The sequence below is a fragment of the Apium graveolens genome, chromosome 5, assembly GCF_009905375.1.
Source record: "Apium graveolens cultivar Ventura chromosome 5, ASM990537v1, whole genome shotgun sequence".
NCBI lineage: Eukaryota > Viridiplantae > Streptophyta > Magnoliopsida > Apiales > Apiaceae > Apium > Apium graveolens.
The window spans coordinates 47,751,703-47,758,719 of NC_133651.1; the positions used below are offsets into that span (position 1 = coordinate 47,751,703).

At 40.7% G+C, this 7,017-nt stretch overlaps 1 non-coding gene across 1 annotated transcript; it reads right to left on the bottom strand.

The window, feature by feature from the left end:
* Nucleotides 1-5,159: 5,159 nt before the first annotated feature.
* LOC141662417 (small nucleolar RNA R71) lies at nucleotides 5,160-5,266 on the bottom strand. Its single transcript, XR_012550535.1, has one exon. It is a non-coding gene; the product is annotated as a small nucleolar RNA R71 (small nucleolar RNA).
* Between the last annotated feature and the right edge of the window lie 1,751 nt (nucleotides 5,267-7,017).

Consider the following 7,017-nt stretch of genomic DNA (forward strand, 5'->3'; position numbering starts at 1 on the left):
AGAGGCCCAATCGTTCATTAACGTCAGACTGTAAGTTTTGTGGTAGAAGGCACTTTGGAATTTGTAAGGCTAATGTGTTGTGTTACAAGTGTAATCAGAAGGGACACTATGCTAATGAGTGTCGAAGTCAGACTATAGCTCAGAAATCGGGGACAGTATGTTTTAAATGTGGAAAGATGGGGCATATTGCCAGGGACTGCCAGCCAACTGAACCAGCAGCTAATGTGCCAAAAATCGAAGGGCCACCAGCAAAGGACCAGCCCAAGGCCAGGACATTCAATATGACTATGAAGGATGCTGTTCAGAGTTCAGACGTGGTTGCAGGTACGCTTCCAATCAGCTCCTTAGATGCTAAAGTTTTATTTGATTCTGGAGCTACAAGATCATTTATTTCTCAAGATTTTGTCGATAAACTGCATTGCGAAGTTAAGTTGTTAGGACAAGCGTTAATGATAGAATTAGCTAATAAGGATCAAGTTTCCGTCGACCGAGTATGCCCGAAGTGTGATATAGAGGTAGGATGACATCATTTCTATGCCAACTTAATACCTTTTAAGTTGGGAGAATTTGATGTTATTTTAGGAATGGATTGGTTGTCAGAAAGTAACGCTCAGATTGATTGTAAGAATAGGAAAGTAAGACTTCAGACTTTGGATAGTAAGAAGAAGGTGATATTCCGAGGGAATAAGCAAGAGAAGAAGTTTTTAACGATCGCTCAAGTGAAGAGGTTATTGCGTCAGAATTGCGAAGCGTATTTGGCCCATGTGTTGGACACCAGCAAAGAAGTTCCAGCACTAGAAGCGATTTCAGTTGTCAACAAATTTTCAGATGTCTTTCCAGACGATCTACCAGGATTACCTCCCGATAGAGAAATTGAATTTGCGATTGATCTAGCACTCGGAACAGAACCAGTTTCTAAAGCTCCGTATCGGATGGCACCAGTGGAGATGAAAGAATTGGCAACTCAGCTGCAAGATCTTTTAGAGAAAGGAGTTATAAGACCCAGTGTATCCTTATGGGGCGTACCAGTACTATTTGTCAAGAAGAAGGATGGGAGTATGCGACTGTGTATTGACTATCGAGAACTGAATAAGCTAACCATTAAGAACAAATACCCATTGCCGAGGATCGATGATTTGTTTGACCAATTGAGAGGCGCCGTATGGTTTTCTAAAATAGATTTACGATCCGGATATCATCAATTGAAGATCAAGCCTGAAGACATTCCGAAGACCGCATTTAGAACCAGATATGGGCATTATGAGTTTCTAGTAATGGCATTTGGATTAACCAACGCACCCGCAGCTTTCATGGATCTGATGAATCGTGTATTCAAGAAATATTTGGATAAATTCGTGATCGTGTTCATAGACGACATCTTGATCTATTCTAAAATAGAAGAGGAGCATACAGAGCATTTGAGAATAGTTCTGGAGATACTGCGACAGGAGAAATTATACGCAAAGTTTTCCAAGTGTGAATTTTGGTTAAAAGAAGTACGATTTCTTGGGCACGTGATTAGCAATAAAGGAGTGGAAGTGGATCCAGCAAAGATTGAAGCCATAATCAACTAGGAGAGGCCAAAAACACCAACAGAAGTAAGAAGTTTTATGGGATTGGCAGGTTACTACAAAAGATTTGTGCAAGATTTTGCAAAGATAGCTACGCCATTGACAAAGTTCACCAGGAAGAACCAGAAATTTGAATGGGATGAGAAATGCGAAGAAAGTTTCCAGGAATTAAATAATAGATTAGTATCTTCTCCAGTGTTAGTCTTGCCAGATGATAAAGGAAATTTTGTGATTTATAGTGACGCGTCATACAAAGGATTGGGATGTGTTTTGATGCAGCATGACAAGGTGATAGCTTATGCTTCAAGACAGTTGAAACCACATGAAGAAAAGTATCCAACACATGATCTTAAATTGGCAGCTATAGTGTTTGCATTGAAGATTTGGAGGTATTATCTTTATGGGGAAAAGTGCGAGATCTACACGGACCACAAGAGTTTAAAATATATCTTTACCCAGAAGGAATTAAACATGAGACAACGAAGATGGTTAAAACTAATCAAGGACTATGACTGTACTATCAACTATCATCCAGGTAAAGCAAATGTGGTGGCCGACGCTCTGAGCAGAAAAGAAAGGTTAAACATGATAACTTCATCGGAGGAATTGATCAAGGAATTTGAGAAGCTGGAAATAGAGATCAGTACCCCAAGTATGTCTACATAGGTGTTGTGTGCAATGTCTTTTCAACCAGAACTATTAGAGAAGATAAGAAGATGTCAGGAAGAAGTTATGAGCCATGAACGAGACAGTTTGACAGGTGAAGAGTTAGGGAGTCAAAAGGATGATAAAGGAATATTAAGATTTTCTTCCAGAATATGGATACCCAACGTAGCTGAGCTGAAAGATGAAATTCTCCGAGACGCTCACAACTCCAGATATTCAATTCATCCCGGGAGTACGAAGATGTACATAGATTTAAGAGAAAACTTTTGGTGGCCAAGCATGAAGAAGAAAATTGCAGAATGGGTAAGTAAGTGTTACACTTGTCAGCGAGTTAAAGCGGAACATCAAAGGCCCAGTGGACTGATACAACCATTGGACATTCCAGAATGGAAGTGGGAACATATCGCGATGGATTTCGTAGTTGAATTACCGAGAACCAGGGTAAATCATGATGCTATTTGGGTATTATCGACAGATTGACGAAGTCAGCGCATTTTCTTCCTATCAACGAGAGATTCTCAATGGATAAATTGGTACGGTTATATCTTAAAGAAATTGTGACACGACATGGAGTTCCAGTATCCATAGTTTCAGACAGAGATCCTCGATTTAATTCAAAATTTTGGAGAAGTTTTCAAGATTGTCTCGGAACGAAGCTGAACATGAGTACCGCGTATCATCCGCAGACAGACGGTCAAAGTGAAAGGACGATTCAGACTATTGAAGATATGCTAAGGGTATGTGTACTAGATTTTGAAGGTAGTTGGGATGAGCATTTGCCATTGGTTGAATTTGATAAGTGGCAATTTATACCACTTAGAACGTCTTAAAATGGCTTAAATTGGTGTCTTGAAATCAAGTATTTTGTGTATTTGATGCGTTTTTCTAGTGTTTATGCATTTCAGGGTATGAGTTGCATTTCGGAGGAGGAATCATCAAGAATAAGCCTTGGCATGTGTTCACCATTGCGAGAGGAAAAGAACAGGCAGATTACGGCGAAGAAACGGAGCAAACCTGGAATTTTTCCAGTAGGGTCCTGCGCGCCCGCGCAGCAATGCTGAGTGGCCGCGCAGCAGCCTTGCGCGCCCGCGCAGAAATGCTGAGCGGCCGCGCAGGGTCGGGGAAAAAGATGAATTATTTTAGACTTCTACTTCTGTTTGGCTTCCAACTTCTATGTAATCTGAGTTTTATGGGACTATTATATAAGTAGATTTGAGACGTTTTCATAGAGAATAAGAAGGAGATTATGTTTTAGATTGTGTTTTGCGCAAGAAGCGAAGGAGATAAGGAAGAAGACCGATTTAGCACACCGCAACGAAGAGGAAGCATATATTCTTGTGATTCTTGTTTCGTTGTAATGTTGGATGCTAGTTTTCTTGCTTTGACTTATTTACTCTTGTGACGTACTCTGTTTTAATATAATTAGTTTAGTTATTATTTTCTTGTGTTGTTTATCATGATTTCATATGAACCCATGATGGCGATAAGTTCTATTATGGGCTAATCGTGATCATGGGGTTGCAACAGATTTATTATGAAATTCTTTAGTTAATTGTTTAATACTTTAGTGTGTGATGATTGCATGATATCTAGTATTGGTTGTGCGTATTCGTCTTATGTGCGTCGCGAACATATAAGATAGGGTGTTAATCTCTTGTGAAGCGACAGTGGATCTTGAGATTTAGAACTTGCCATGCTAGCATAGGTTCATGTACGTTGTGCATGATTAGTGGGTAATTCTAACAGTTTTATTTGCCCTATGTAATCAAAAGGAATAACTTGTGCTTAAATCGTTGTGTTGTCAATTTCTGTAGATATATAGGAACTCAACATAATTGATGACTATTCAACTTCTATCTTAATTGTGGATGTTTGGTAGAATGGTATTAGTACAATGAAAGTTGGCTTTTATCAGTTTCGTGTTATTCGATTAATGTCATCACTGTCACATGCTAAAGGTAATAACAATGGCTATAGAAGGAAGTAATAATGAAGTTGTGATCTCATGAGGGTTTTATTATTGATAAATTGAAGTGTTAGTTAAGTGGTTAATTAAGTAGTTAATTATAGTTAATATTTAATCAACAATTTTAAGTGTTGTTATCTTAACATTGAGAAGTAATCATACATTGGTGAGTGAGTTTAATTAGACAATAACTTAGTCTGAGTCTCTGAGGGAACGAACTAGAAAGTATTCTATATTACTTGCGAACGCGTATACTTGCGTGAATATTAGTGCATGTTTTCGCCCTAACAAGTTTTTGGCGCCGCTGCCGGGGACTCGGCGTATTTGTTTAGTTTATGTACTTACCATCATTGGTCATTAGGACTCAGTGATTAGGACGTAGTAGTTAATTACTCTTTTCGGTTGTGTTTCAGGTACTTTAGCAAGCGTTTATGCAAACTCGTTCTCGTGCTCGCAAGAGGACCTTAGATACAGCTGAGGAGAAAGACGAAGTTCTTGATACTCCGGAGAAGTTAGATTTTGAGGATTCGGATTCAGGAACTGAGCAGAAAGAACCAGTAAACATGGGAGATCGTATTGTTCAAGCTGATCCAGCTCTTATGGATTTTTCTCGGCCTAAAATTGATGATATTCAGTCAAGCATCCTTCATCCGGCTATTCAAGCTAACACCTTTGAAATCAAGCCGGGCACTATTCAGATGGTGCAGAATTCTGTTTCTTTTGGAGGAGCGGCAACTGAAGACCCCAACATGCACATAAGGAATTTTGTCGAGATCTGCAGCACTTTTAAGTATAATGGCGTGACTGATGAGGCTATCAAGTTGAGGCTTTTCCCATTCTCACTGAGGGATAAGGCTAAAGACTGGTTACATTCTGAACCAGCTGGGTCCATCACTACGTGGCAAGATCTTGCGCAAAAGTTTCTGGTGAAGTTTTATCCAATGGCAAAGACTGCTGCTATGAGGAGTGCTCTTACTCAGTTTGCGCAGCAACCTATAGAATCTATGTGCGAGGCTTGGGAACGCTACAAGGAAATGTTGAGAAAATGTCCACATCATGGAATGCCGGATTGGATGGTAATCACTGGTTTTTATAATGGTTTGGGGGCCCAATCTCGGCCCATGCTTGATGCAGCAGCTGGAGGAGCCTTATGAGCTAAAAGCTATACTAAGGCGTATAATCTTATAGAGACAATGGCTGCAAACGAGCATCAAAACCCAACTCAGAGGATGACGTCAAGCAAGGTCGCAGGTATTCTGGAAGTTGATGCAGCCACCGCTATTGCAGCCCAGCTCCAAGCGCTATCAATGAAGGTTGATTCTTTGGCTACGTATGGAGTTAATCAAATAGCTATGGTTTGTGAGCTTTGTGCAGGTTCTCATGCTACGGATCAGTGTTCTCTTGTCAATGAATCTGTTCAGTATGTGAATAATTATCAGCGATAACAGCAGCCTGTGCCAGCAACCTATCATCCTAACAACAGAAATCATCCAAATTTCAGCTGGGGAAATAATCAGAATGCTATTCAGCCACCATATCAGCAAGGAGTGAGTAAACAGTTTAACCCACCTGGATTCCAGTAACCACAGCAGTATGCTACAAGGCAATCATATCCTCAACAGGGACGTGCAGCTGCACCTACTAGTGCTGATTTTGAGGAACTTAAGCTGTTGTGCAAGAGTCAGGCGGTTTCTATCAAGACCATGGAAAATCAAATCGGTCAATTAGCCAATGCAGTGCTCAATCGTCAACCTGGCACTCTTCCCAGTGACACGGAAGTACCAGGCAGGAAGGAAGCTAAAGAGCAAGTCAAGGCTATTACCTTAAGGTCTGGAAAAGTAGCTGATGCTGAAAAGGCAAAAGAAGTCGAAGCTGAAGTTAGAGATGAAGAATCTAAGCAAAAGGAGAAAGTGGCGGAACCAAAGAAGACTACTGTTGAACACACTCTGCCTGAGGCTAATACAGGGGAGAAACAGCTCTATCCTCCACCACCTTTTCCTAAGAGATTGCAGCAACAAAAGCTGGATAGACAGTTCGGGAAGTTTCTGGAGGTGTTCAAGAAACTTCACATCAATATACCTTTCGCTGAGGCTCTGGAACAAATGCCTAGTTATGCGAAGTTTATGAAGACTATTCTTTCAAGGAAGGTGAAACTGGATGACCTTGAAACTGTTGCTCTCACGGAAGAATGCAGCGCGGTTCTGCAACAAAAGTTACCACCAAAACTGAAAGATCCAGGAAGCTTCACCATTCCTTGCACCATTGGCAATCTAACTTTTGACAAGTGCCTTTGTGATTTGGGAGCAAGCATTAATCTGATGCCCTTGTCGATCTTTAAAAAGCTGGATCTGCCTGATCCAAAACCCACATACATGTCGCTACAATTGGCGGACCGTTCCATTACTTACCCAAGGGGCATAGTTGAGGATGTGCTCATCAAGGTGGATAAGCTCTTCTTTCTTGCAGATTTTGTTATTCTGGATTTTGAGGAAGATAAGAAGATTCCCATAATCTTGGGGAGGCCTTTCTTGGCTACTGGCCGTACTTTGATAGATGTGCAAAAAGGGGAACTTACTATGCGGGTCCAAGATCAGGATGTGACCTTCAACGTATTTAAGGCAATAAAATTCCCTACAGAAGATGAGGAGTGCTTAAAAGTGGATGTGATTGATTCCGCAGTTACTTCGGAACTCGAGCACATGCTAATGTCTGATGCATTGAAAAAGGCCTTAGTGGGGGATTTTGACAGCGATGATGAAGATAGCAACGAGCAATTACAATATCTGAACGCTTCTCCATGGAAGCGAAAGCTCG